Source organism: Malurus melanocephalus, unplaced genomic scaffold (genome assembly GCF_030028575.1).
Source record: "Malurus melanocephalus ecotype Western Australia unplaced genomic scaffold, MMel_1.1 scaffold_43, whole genome shotgun sequence".
NCBI lineage: Eukaryota > Metazoa > Chordata > Aves > Passeriformes > Maluridae > Malurus > Malurus melanocephalus.
Genome location: NW_026623275.1, coordinates 2,319,818 through 2,331,695, shown reverse-complemented (window position 1 = coordinate 2,331,695; position 11,878 = coordinate 2,319,818). Strand labels below are relative to the sequence as shown.

Sequence of the window (11,878 nt, the reverse complement as noted above, 5' to 3'; positions counted from 1 at the left end):
TGGAGCCAGCGCTGGTGGGGAGCCAGGCTAATCGGGACAAATTCTAGAAATGGTTGAAACAGGTCCCTGCTCAGACAAAACCATGCCACTCGCTGCCTTTTCCCCCCAGACCTCTCCAGTGGGAGAATCCCACAAATAGCAGCAGCAGCAGCATATTTGAGCTCAAGCTGCAATATTCATGCTGAGGGATCCTTCAAAATGGGAGTAGGATTATGAATCCCTTGGATACCCCCTGTGGGTATGACTCACGTCCACRTTTGCTGTCTTTCTGGCACGGATTAGTGAAATGATGCTGAAASTGGAGGCACGGGCAAGAAGGTTAATGGAAACAAGTCTGTGGAAACACAAAGTAACGCAGCTGAGGTGGAACCAAAACTCAAGGAGCTCGTTGCACTCAAGTCGAGGTGACTGGTAATCTTCATCCTGAAGTTCTGGAAGAACCAACACATGTATTCAAAGGGCCTGAAGCTATGATTTTTAATGRATCTATCAAGCCAGGGTAATACAGAATGATTAGGGAACAGTAAGGGATGAGGGAAGAAACATATTGATCCAGGCAATGACGGTCCCATCCGTTTGCTCAGTCCTGGTTGGGATGTGTCTATTAAAAAACAGATAAAAGGGTACTTCAGTGTTAAGTGACAGTACAAAAGCATCAAGACAAAGTATAAACACAGAGAACGGAATTTTTTCAATTGGAAAAAATGTCACAAAACAAAATGCAGTCTTCATTACCACTTCTGGCAAAATAGATTCACAGTGAATGGTTCAGTAATAAAACCCCGACAGCTTGTGACAGTGTGCGGTGGCACACAGCTCCATTAAGAGGAGCTACTGTACCTAGATATTCCAACCATGCAGACAAACAGTGTTGCTGTTTCAGAAAGCTGGAGAAAAAAAAAAAAAAAACAAAAAAGCTATTTCTGACTCGTTGTCTATTGCTTCTCCTGCTACATTGTGCGATGGGGCAAGAGGCACAGCTTCCATATTCACCTGCCATGATAAATTACATCAATTTCAATCCCTCAAGACGGAGCTACTGGTGCAGAGAGCCACTAAACACTACCAGTTGCTTTGTGCTACAGACATCAGACAGTTAAAGGCACACTGTGCAAGTGAAACTCAACCCTGTATCCTGGGACACAAATGTGACACAGGCTGGACACAAACAAGGGAGGGAAAGTGGGATACTTCCTTCACTCACGCATTGTAAATATGTCCTCATCCTACAGCATCCTTTGCTAAGAATCTCTACTCTGTTAGAATAAGCCTTGAGACAGCCATTGGCACTCTGACCCYGCCAGCTTTTCCATCTCCAGCAATGGCCAGTACCAGCTGCTCTAAAAGAGAACAAAAAAAAAGCCCGCAGCCAGCAGCTATTCAATAACAGCGCCTTAGGGGAAGTTTCTTCCCAAGCCTCATTAGGCATTGGCTTCATTCTTAAATTCCTTTTAAACTTCTCAGATTCTATTCTGGCCTCTTTGTCTGGTGTCTGCACTGTGGACTGGACTTTCCAGCAAGGACTTTCCTTGGCTGGCCCCAGCAGCTTCYGAGCCCACACTCACAGCTCCAGCAGGGAGCAGAGCCTGTGCACCTCGTGTTCCAAGTGACTGATGGGGACAGCCACCCCAGTGCAGCTCATGGCTGCTCTACTTAAATGCAAATGAAAGAGGATTTCCTTTGCTTGATTCCCACTGACTGCCATCAGAGTTCTTCCCTTTTTCTTTTGGGTGAGATTTCTTCTTGGGGTTTGGGCAGCAGGGAGAGGGAGCACTTTACAGCCCTTCTGGGACCCTGTCTAAAGCGCTCCATTGTGCAGCCAAAGAGAGTGAGTGCATGTCACCAAGCTCCAGTTGACTCTGCATTTCACAGCAGGGTGCACCTGGGCATTCAGAGGCAGAAACAGCACTCAAGAATAGGGAGAACCATAAATTGTTAGCGAATTAAGGCCCTAAGGGTTGTTTAAATATTGCAGTAATCATCTTGTCAGGCAAAGTCCCACATTCTGCTAAGATTAATCTGACATTCATCAGGAATGGCACAATAGAAGATTATTTAATTTGGATCACGCTGGACTGGAAAACTGGCAGGAGGACAGAAATGACCCAAATTGGAAACAATCTGCAGAGAGTGTGCCAGACAAGAAAAGCAAGCAGAGAGCAAGGAAGTGTGTATCTGTTTATTGGACACAGATACATTAATTGCAATGTATACACACACAAATTAACTTAAATGTCTTGCACACAAACACACAGGGCCATAGAAATTTCTGAGATAATTTAGTATTGGTCTAACTCCATTTTGGTATCAACTCTTTGGGATTCTGCTCTAGGCTTGAATGAGGGTAGAGTGGGACTACTGACAATARTTTTTGAGACATGTCTCCAGTATCACTTCTGCCCATTTGTTAAATTCCTTCCTCATATTTCTGAAAAGGGAAACAGCCTCAAACATCTTATACAGATCCTGGAGTAAACACCAGACTTTAGGTGAATTACTTTCAGGACAGAAGTGTTCTCTTGATAGATCCTATATTTTAATTATTGAACAGTTTAGTGGTGCAAGAAATGTGTCTGCTCTTTTTAAAGTCCTTTTTAAAAGTGACTGCATCAGTGGACAAGGGAAGGACTACAGATGGCATTTATCTGGAATCCCCCAAAAAAGAAGGGCACRGATCTGTTTGATCAAGTACAGAGGAGGGACACCAAGATGCTCAGAGGGATGGCACAATCCTCCTGTGAGGAAAGCTGAGACAATTGGGGTTGCTCAGCCTGGAGAAGGGAAGTCTTCATGGTGACTGAATTGTGGCTTTTCAGTACCTGAAGGAAGCCTACAAGAAAGATGGAGAGAGTCGTTTTACAAGAGCATGTAGTGATGGAACAAGAGGGAACAGCTTCAAACTGAGTAGGTTTAGATTAGATATAAGGAAGGAATGCTTTACTGAGAGGGCAGTGAGGCACTGGAACAGGTTGCCCTGAGAAGCAGTGGAGGCTCCAACCCCAAAAGTCTTCAAGACCAGGTTGGATGGGGCTCTGAGCAACCTGGTCTAATGGAAGGTCATGTCTGYCCATGTCACAGAAATTGTAACTAGAGAATCCTTAAGGTCCCTCTAAACCAAGCCATTCTATGATTCTGCGACATCTTTCTATGATTCTTCTGGCAACTTCACTTATAAATCCTCTCTCCAGCTTTCCTAACCATTGCAGAATTTTTTTCATATTGCTGTAGTTTTCCTATATGTTCAAGTAAAGATAAATCTCCTAACAGCTGCATATACGTTATTGGCTTTCAACCCAGAGAAAATGAAAAATAAAAACACATTCCCCTGGATCATTGCCATTTTTTACCAAATAAGTTACTTAGCTTATTAAACTTGTCAAACAGCAAATACAAAGAAAATGATGGTTTATCTTACTGATTATTCAGCCACTGCACGTTGGTGTGGGTAAGYGCATGACTGAAACATTTATCACTGCTCACAAGATATCTCTACTCTGCTTTCCTTTCTTCCTTTACCATTACCATGGAACATGACCTCCCCTCCATGTTCCCCACCTCCTACGAGAAAATTAGAGTTCTTTAGAGAGAAAAAGTTTTAAATAAAGTGTAAAATATTAATTCTTCCGCAAACAGGCATATTTACAAAGGCTTTCAGATTTCCTAACAGTTATCTGCTGTATCYGTAAGCTAGCAAACAGTGAAGATAATTTAGGGCTTTGAATACCAGCACTGAACATAATCAATGTGAATMAGACCCACATTACCAAATTGAAGACATTTCATGTATACATTATGTCAGATCATGAAACAGATTTGTGTAAGCTAGAATATTGGAATACACAACGATTCACAAATTCAACCACAGCCACACCAGTATATGATCATGTTACGTATAAAACAGCCATACAATGCAGCAAACTGTCAAATTGAGAGACATTTTTGCTTTCAGGACATCTACAGGGCCAGGTTTATATGGCACATTACTGCCAATTCATCTATACCCATCTGAGTAAATCGGTTGGCAGAGAGGGGCAGATTACCACTAATGGCTCTATTATGGAAAGAAGCTGCAACCATTAGCTATTTTACATATGGACAAAAGAGAATTTAATTGATGGCCCATCGCCCAGCAGGCAGAGAGAAATGATGATTTTCACCTTAATGCCAGGCATTAAAAATTCACAGGGCTGTGGAAGAAAGAGATGTTCATCCAGTCTCACTCTGCTTATGGGTCATTTTATGCATAACTTGAGAAAAGCAGCACAAGGGGARCTGTTCTGCTTTGAGAAAGCTTGAGTCATCTGGGAAAAAAATTCACACGTTGTAGTGATCCAATGTTATGAAATACTGGGGCACTCTTATTTTTCTTAGCTACAGTTTTATCTTTTCCAAACAGTATCCAAGCATTCAGAAAAAAAAAAAAAAAACCCAACATTTTTTGGGTGTTTATATTAGCAAACGAAGGAATGATGAAGGTTTTTTGAAGGTATAGTGCATAATAATAATAATACAATTTATTTTCACATATTTAAATACGAATGTATGCTCGTGTACTTACATATAATATTTACTTAATTTAGCATACATRGCAGGTTTATCTGCATTTGTATGTCTTCAGATTTTCATTTTCCCAAATGCAAAAAGCCATTGCACTGTAGTGTTGTATCTAGTGTTTGCATTATTCTTGTAGGTAAAGTCTTACCTTCCATGTTCAACCCAGAAGTTTTTCCTTATGCCTCTCCTCCTGGAAGACCCCTACARTCTTTGTTGTCTTCAGGATGTCTGCTTTCCTCACTTCATCTCCTACAAAATGGTGAAGCGTGGAAATTCAGGGAACTCCAAGCATGAGAAGCGCTCACCCTGGGGTAAGTCACAGATTTTGATGCTGAGGCACCTCTCCTTCTTCCTGCCTTCCTGTGAAGGTAAGGAATTACTGCTGGGTTTGCAGCAATTTCTAAGATCATCTAAGATAAGCTCTTCCCTCCAGTCCAAAGTCACTGCTGGTTATTAGTAAACTTTGAGAYAGTTATGTTTGTGACTAAAGAGCACAGTGGCACAGCAAACCATATGCTCTGCAGCGCAGGGACCATCCAAATGGAAAACAGAGCTGCTGAGCTGGAGAAAGAGGCAAATATACAAGTTACATGGCCGGTGGCAAGAACTTTTTACATCCCCAACTGATGTAACAGGATAAAGTTAATCTGTCATGTCCATAATTTGTATTTTGTATGAGCAGAGGGGGAGTTGTAAGAATATATGAGCCTTGTCTCTTTTATGCTCAGATAGCTAGATTCAGGCTGAAAATCTCTAGACAGGTTGGTCTGCATACAAAACCTGACTTGTCAGGCTAGAACAAAGAACAGACAGCTTTTTGAATTGGAGACACTAGAATAGAAATGAGATCACAGTGCTTACTGTTGTAAAATTGGACAAGGTAAATAGAGAAGGGAAAGTGTCTGTATACAATGCTAGACACAGTAGTGGAAGGWTTTTTTTATAACATGTGCAGGAAASAGAAGGTTGATAAGTCATTCAAATAAATTTCAGAAGGAATTGCTCATGGTCATTGCAGAAAAGTGGGGAAAATGGTGAGGTGGGGAAAAGCAGACTAATAACAGACTATTCCAATTGTTGTTGTTTTTCTTTTCCAACATTTTGTCACTTTTCTGGAAGCAGAAGTTGCCTTCCTTAGTCCGGACTTCATTGCTTTAATCCATAGCATTGGAAGGCAAAAAATAGGTAAGAGTGGCTGTCAGACAACTTTGTTCCCTGCTCTTTCAAAGATTCAGAGCACTTGGCCAGAGCCCTCACTGGGCAGCTTAAGGGGGGTTCAGTGCCCTCCCTTCAGAGTCCTCCASTCCTAACAACCCTTAGCAAACGGATACTGTGGGGTCTCTTTTACAGGATGGTGGTGTGAGGTTTGTTGCTGGCAGAAACCGGTTATCTCAGTTCCTTTAGTCACTCTGGTCCTTTCTCAGTAAGAAAAGATTTAGATCAAAGTGAAGATTTCACCCCAGAAGTAAGGAAAGCTGTACTTTTACCTTTCAGATAGCCAGCTACTGCTAACCCAAACCAGATRCAGCAGAGACTCCAGTGGTAGGTGAGGGAATCACTGCTTTTGTCAGATCTGGTCTCTCCAACAAGGTCCATGTGCACATTCCCACACAACTGTGATAATTGAGTGGGTATTTGCATAACAAGATCAAACATCTATCAGTCATTTAGACTTTCTGRTAAGGAGGGTGCATCCACGCTGCATCCAGCAAGAATTATATAGTGATGGAAGTGTGGAGTTTGTTCCTTTCTAAAGAATTAAGGCACACTGGAGAAGTGAAACTGTGTGTTCATTTTAAAAACACTGACATCCCTAGAGATTTTTGACATGTCAGCATCGGAAACAGGAAGGCTGGAGAGAACAGCCAGCAGTAACAAGGAGCAATAACCATGTGTCCTTCTCCTTCCACTCTTCCTTTCTTCCCCTAAATGAGACATCTGATCAAAGGCTCTTGCAGAATTGCTAATGAAGACTTATTTTTTTATTTCCGTGGAATCCAGCACCCAGGGGAGSAATAAATGGGCAAGAAGGGTAAATCTTCACTGGCAAGATGATGTAAGAGCGGGAGTCTGCTGTGAGAGCAGTGCTGGGAAAGCACCTGCCACAATTCAGCATACCCTGATTATTTTCAACTGTTTAGGTTTTGAATTTCAAGACCTTTCTTTTGCATGTTTTATCAAGGCAAAGTTCYTTTAGGAGCCATCCCTAAAATATTTGTAAAGAACAGGAAAACTGAAAAACATTTCAAGCTGCCTCTGGTCAAAGGGAGAATATTCTCACAAAATAAAAAGATATATTCCTACTGTAAATAAGACAGATGCAGTTTCACCTGTATGATTTTACTATTCTGTCTTTGGCCTTGCATGCTGTCATCAAGAAGAGTGGATATCAGTTGTGTTCTTAATAAAAAACCAAAGAACAATGATTTCCCTTATTATACTCAAGATTGTAGTTCTCAAAATGAATAAAAATTATTCCTAATTTTCTACATGATTAAGTGAAGGCTCATGAGAACCTGCCCTAAGTGGATAAAAATATATAGGTACACAAATAAGAGGTACTAAGATCAGAATTTCTACATTCATGGAGAAGAAGGAACCTTTTTAGGATATGTGAAATTACTGAAGTATTTCATGTTCATGTTCATTTGTCTTTTTAATAAAAAGGGCAGAGAAGTGGAATTAACTGTTTCTGGCTTGATATCAAGGTTATGCAGGTTAAACTGAAAAATGTTAATGCATTCTTATAGGCAGTTAATGGACAGTTTGTGTAACCATTTCTTGACATGAAATTATATCGTATCTCTCTCACCAATACTGTAACTTGACTTTTAATGATATCAGCTGATTACATTCATCTATGCAGAGTAGCTCAGTTACTTATTCCTCTGATTTAGTTGTTTATTTCCTTGTACAAAAGGTACATTCTTATGGTATTTTTGTTCAAAATCAAATGAATTTTTCACCCTGTCTTTTAAGTATTACAAGAGCTGCAAAGAAAAGTACTTAAAAAGATATCAGCATGAAGTCTGTTTAAGCAAATATTGGTTTTGGATTAAACTTTCATAAGTGTGTCCAGCACTGATTTATACAACATTGCATAATATGATTTCAAACTGTCTATTACAGGTTTCTTTAAACTATATAGACATAGCCAGCAATTAAAGGCTTTTTGTTTAAGACCCCTGTTGGCTTAGAAAATCATGAAAAAGAAGCATTCTCAAGAAACTTTACATGATTAGTCTGAGAATGCAATGCCATTCCTGAAGCAAAATTCGTACCGAGTTTTTGTGGGACGCAGCTCGTGCAAAAATAGTCTTCTACCAGTTGTGTGAGTTGTACTAAAGCTCCATGCTCAACTAAGCCAACCAAAATCTCGTCAGGAAGGCGGGATGGAACTTTCACACCCACTGGCTCATTTCAAGCCTTGCCCACTGCAGAGCTGCTTTCCTGTCCCCTGGAAAGCTGCARTGTGCTGGAGATACCCAGACAAAGTTAGTTTCCCCAGARTGGTCCAATAAGGCACAATTCCACTTCRTCAGTAAAGCAAAYRACAAATCTCTGATTAACTTCTTGGRTCTTCCTCACTGAAGAAAATGATACCAGTTTTATGGTTTTATTCCATAAATGAAAACAACCTTTTGGGAAAAAACCCAAATATTCTGACTTTCAGTGAGCTCTGTGCAAGAAAACCAGTGTGCTTCAAGGGGAGCACACATCTTTAAACAACAAGCACCTTTACAGCTTCACTGACTTGCCAAAAGGCACCAGAGATGAAGGGAAATTCAAGCTGCCCCCATTGTTTTTAAGTGTTCCTATTCAAGTGCACCATCTGCCCAGGAATATGGTGCTTCTGAAGCCACAGGTTCTTCCATCACTTCAGGCCTCCTTTCCAGGGACACAGGGATCTTAGAGGGCATGTCTGTCCCCTACATGCTGACAGCTGACATCACCTGATCTCAAATCCCTTCTAGCAGGCTCCCAAGTTTGCCTGATCTCAGAAAGTAAAGCCTTTCTTTACAAGACTGCCTTATATTAACTCAAGGGAAATTAAAATGAATGACAATTTGTCAGGTATATTGAATTAATTTGTTAAAAATAAACAAGGTTAAAAATGGAAAAGAGTGTCACTTCCAGCAAGGCAAGAGGGAGTTTCTGATTGCACACTGTGAAAGACAGCTCACCAGAACAGAGTGCAAGGAAGGGATCCAATCCTACAGCACCCTTACCATCATTCCCTTGGTCACACTGTCTCCTAGGATTTGCTGTGTGCTATTTCTTGCTTCAATATCCCCAGAATTGGGGCGTTGGGACTTTTGAATGTAAAATAAGGTTTGCGTTTTCATAGTTTCTTTGAAAATCTGTTCATTTCTCTAATCTGCATTTCTCTAATGATCAATGTGCTTCACTGGGGTGTACCTTGAACCAGCTCCTTCACAACTGTGTGAACGTGAAACCCTTAAAGCCTCTCTAATATTGCTCCCTTTCATACRAAGAGGAGGTCTTGGAAGAGCCAATTTCCCTATTCAGATCTACTTTTCATCTTGAAAATCAAAAAAGCTGTAGTTTTCAGCTCACACTGTAATTTTTTTCTCAGTAAAGCTGTGGTTTTGTGTTGTGTGCTTTTTTTTTTTTTTTACCTCGGTATGAAGAAGATCCATCAGAATTTAGTTTTATTTTMTGTAAATCACACACAACATGTTAAAACTCATTGTTAGTTTGAGGTTTAGTCACACCCAGCTAGACTGAATGCCACAACTCCTAATATTTTCCTGCCTGCTTATTTTTTAAAGTGAGAAGATATGTGAAAAGCTGTAATGTTCTTTAAACACAAGTTATACAAAAATCAAGACTGAGCTATTTTAACAAAATAGGCATTTTGTTAGTCCTACATCTTTAAGATAAAAGGATCCCAAACAAATTGAGGAGAAGTAAAAGATAAATGGGTCTTTATATCCTCTCACAATATCTAAAGAACCCCTGACAATGTAGGCAAATTGTCCGCAACTCCAATGCTGATCAAAAAGGAACTACAAAACATATGCTTACAGGAATGAAGGATCAGTATTGGCAGTGTTAGTAGGAAGAATATTAGCTATATACAAAAAACCATCTTGAGTTTTGGAACTTCACCACATCATTCTAATTTTACAGTCATCAGGCTTAACTCTCATTGCAATTACATGTGGTCCAAAGCAAGAAGAAAAGTGAAATAATTCAGTTCAACAAAGGCTTCCAGACTGCAAGAGAAAAGACCAAGGGTAGAAAATGAACTCTCTGCTGCACTGATCAGTTTAAATCTTCCTGCTACTGTTTAAGATACTATTCAGTACAAAATAATCTCATACATCCTTCCACTCCATTCTTAAACTTGAGCGAAAGTRAAACATACACTTATCTACAAAAGTCAGTTCTGTCTTTTTTTTCCATGCTTTTATTTTKCTATGAAATCAAGAGCAGCTGAGCACATGGGGCCAGGGAAGTTGCCTTAGTGATTTTGTGGATCATCTTTTCCTTACAGATGAAAAGATACTAACACTTTCTTGCATGAAGTGTCTTTTTAAACTGTCAAAGATGCTTGATTAATCCTTGTTCAGTGAAGAAAACCTTCATGCTCTGCTCCTCATGTCTGTGGAAGCCAGCTTTCTGCTTCAGCACCTTTTTTATTAACCCCAATCTCACCGTGCAAACAATACAAGTTTTTGYACTTCTGAAACTCTCAAATTATATTCTACAGTTTGCATACTGTGAGAAAACTTTCACACATGATCGAGCCTGTTTATATTTYCCCCATCCAATTCGAACTGCTCAGATTTTATGGGTGCCTCTGACTCAGCTGAAAAAAATAGCTTGTCTCTGTGTAATGAAGTCTTTCAGAGTAGCCAGAAGTACCAAGASAGTGGAAGGGAAAACATAGGAAGCTCCAAAGGACAAATTTATACTTAAATATTTGAGTTAAATTTCTTTCAGAGGTACCATGCAAATGAAAACAGAATTTTCATGTGTGTGATTTTTCTTCTTTGTTACAAATCTCATAAAGGTCCCTGAATATTTGCTATTTTTTAAATTCACATGTCTTGTTTTGGGCCTTTATGTTTTATCTCTAGAATTCAGAGTTGCAATTCATATTCCTTGTTCATTTTGGTTTAAGTTGGTTTGGTTTGGTTTTCTAGGAAAACTTTAAAACCATTAAACTTTAAAATCTATCTTGTTATGGCAGCAAAAAAATCAAAAAAGTAATGGGAATGATTGAAATATTCTAACTGATCTAAATATATTATCCAAAATATTTAGTTTTATTGAGGCTGAAGAAAAATAARGTATCTTTTCCACTGTTGACTAGCACCTTCTATAGAGAAAGTTCACTAACTTACGCCAAATATTTGCAAGTCGGTTATGTTCAGAATTCCAAAAACATTTATACAAAACATATTTTAATCATAAACAATGATATATTGAATGTTTCCCAGGTTAACCATGTAAGACCAAGCCAAAATATTTTCTGCCCACACTGATGAAATGGAGAAGGAATTTTGTTTCCCTTTCTTAAATCAAACACACTAATTCAACAGCTCTACCTAAGAAACCTTGTGAGARAACACCCTTTTGTTTAAGATTTAAAACCCATAGAGCTTTTAAGAGCAAATAAAGATTGTGCCAGATGCTGCACAAATCACATATGCACAGTGCAGCACCAATCCCTGCTCAGCCATACCTCAGGACAAATAAATAATATGAGGAGATGAAACCTCCAAAGAGTCCTCTGCAAAACCAGGGAATGCCTCATTTTATATTCCTGGTATTTCTAAGCACATCACTTAAATAAAATTAACCTCAAAAGGAGAAAATTTTCTAGCTTTTCTTTCCCATCATGAAGAAGAAGAGAGGGCAAAGTTCCAGTTTTCCATCCCACTGCAAGTCAACTTTAAAACTGCATGCTTTTCCACAGGGCTAACTCCTGTTCCTTTAATTAAGAAAGACAGATGCTCAACATCTGGAGAAAATAAGGTCTGATTTAGTGGCCACGTTGCACTGGTGGAAACTTCAGACTGCAGGTTTGGAGTTACAGAAAGTTTGAAGGAGCTATTTAAGCCAGTTGAGCTGCTGAAAGAAATCACATGAAACAATGTCTAAAGAAACAACAGGAGAAGAATCCTTAATTTCATTTAAATGGTATATTTCCATTCTTCATGGCCAGCCTGGTCATTCCTATCTCCCCTACCTTTTATGCTTGCCATATGCTGTTTGCATTAACTGTCCTTTTGTCATTGCTCCTTTGGTAGACCCCAATATCATATTTGCACACATAGTTCAGTGGCAGATT

At 39.5% G+C, this 11,878-nt stretch overlaps 1 long non-coding RNA gene across 1 annotated transcript in view; it reads right to left on the bottom strand.

Annotated features, from left to right (window-relative positions):
• Positions 1–554: 554 nt before the first annotated feature.
• Positions 555–11,878, bottom strand: part of LOC130572839 (uncharacterized) — a 22,271-nt gene continuing 10,947 nt past the window's right edge. Inside the window, exons 3-4 of the long non-coding RNA XR_008965266.1 lie at positions 4,703–4,914; positions 555–601 (exon numbers count right to left, since the gene is read on the bottom strand). This is a non-coding gene — a long non-coding RNA (uncharacterized LOC130572839). The remainder of the gene's footprint in view (positions 602–4,702; positions 4,915–11,878) is intronic.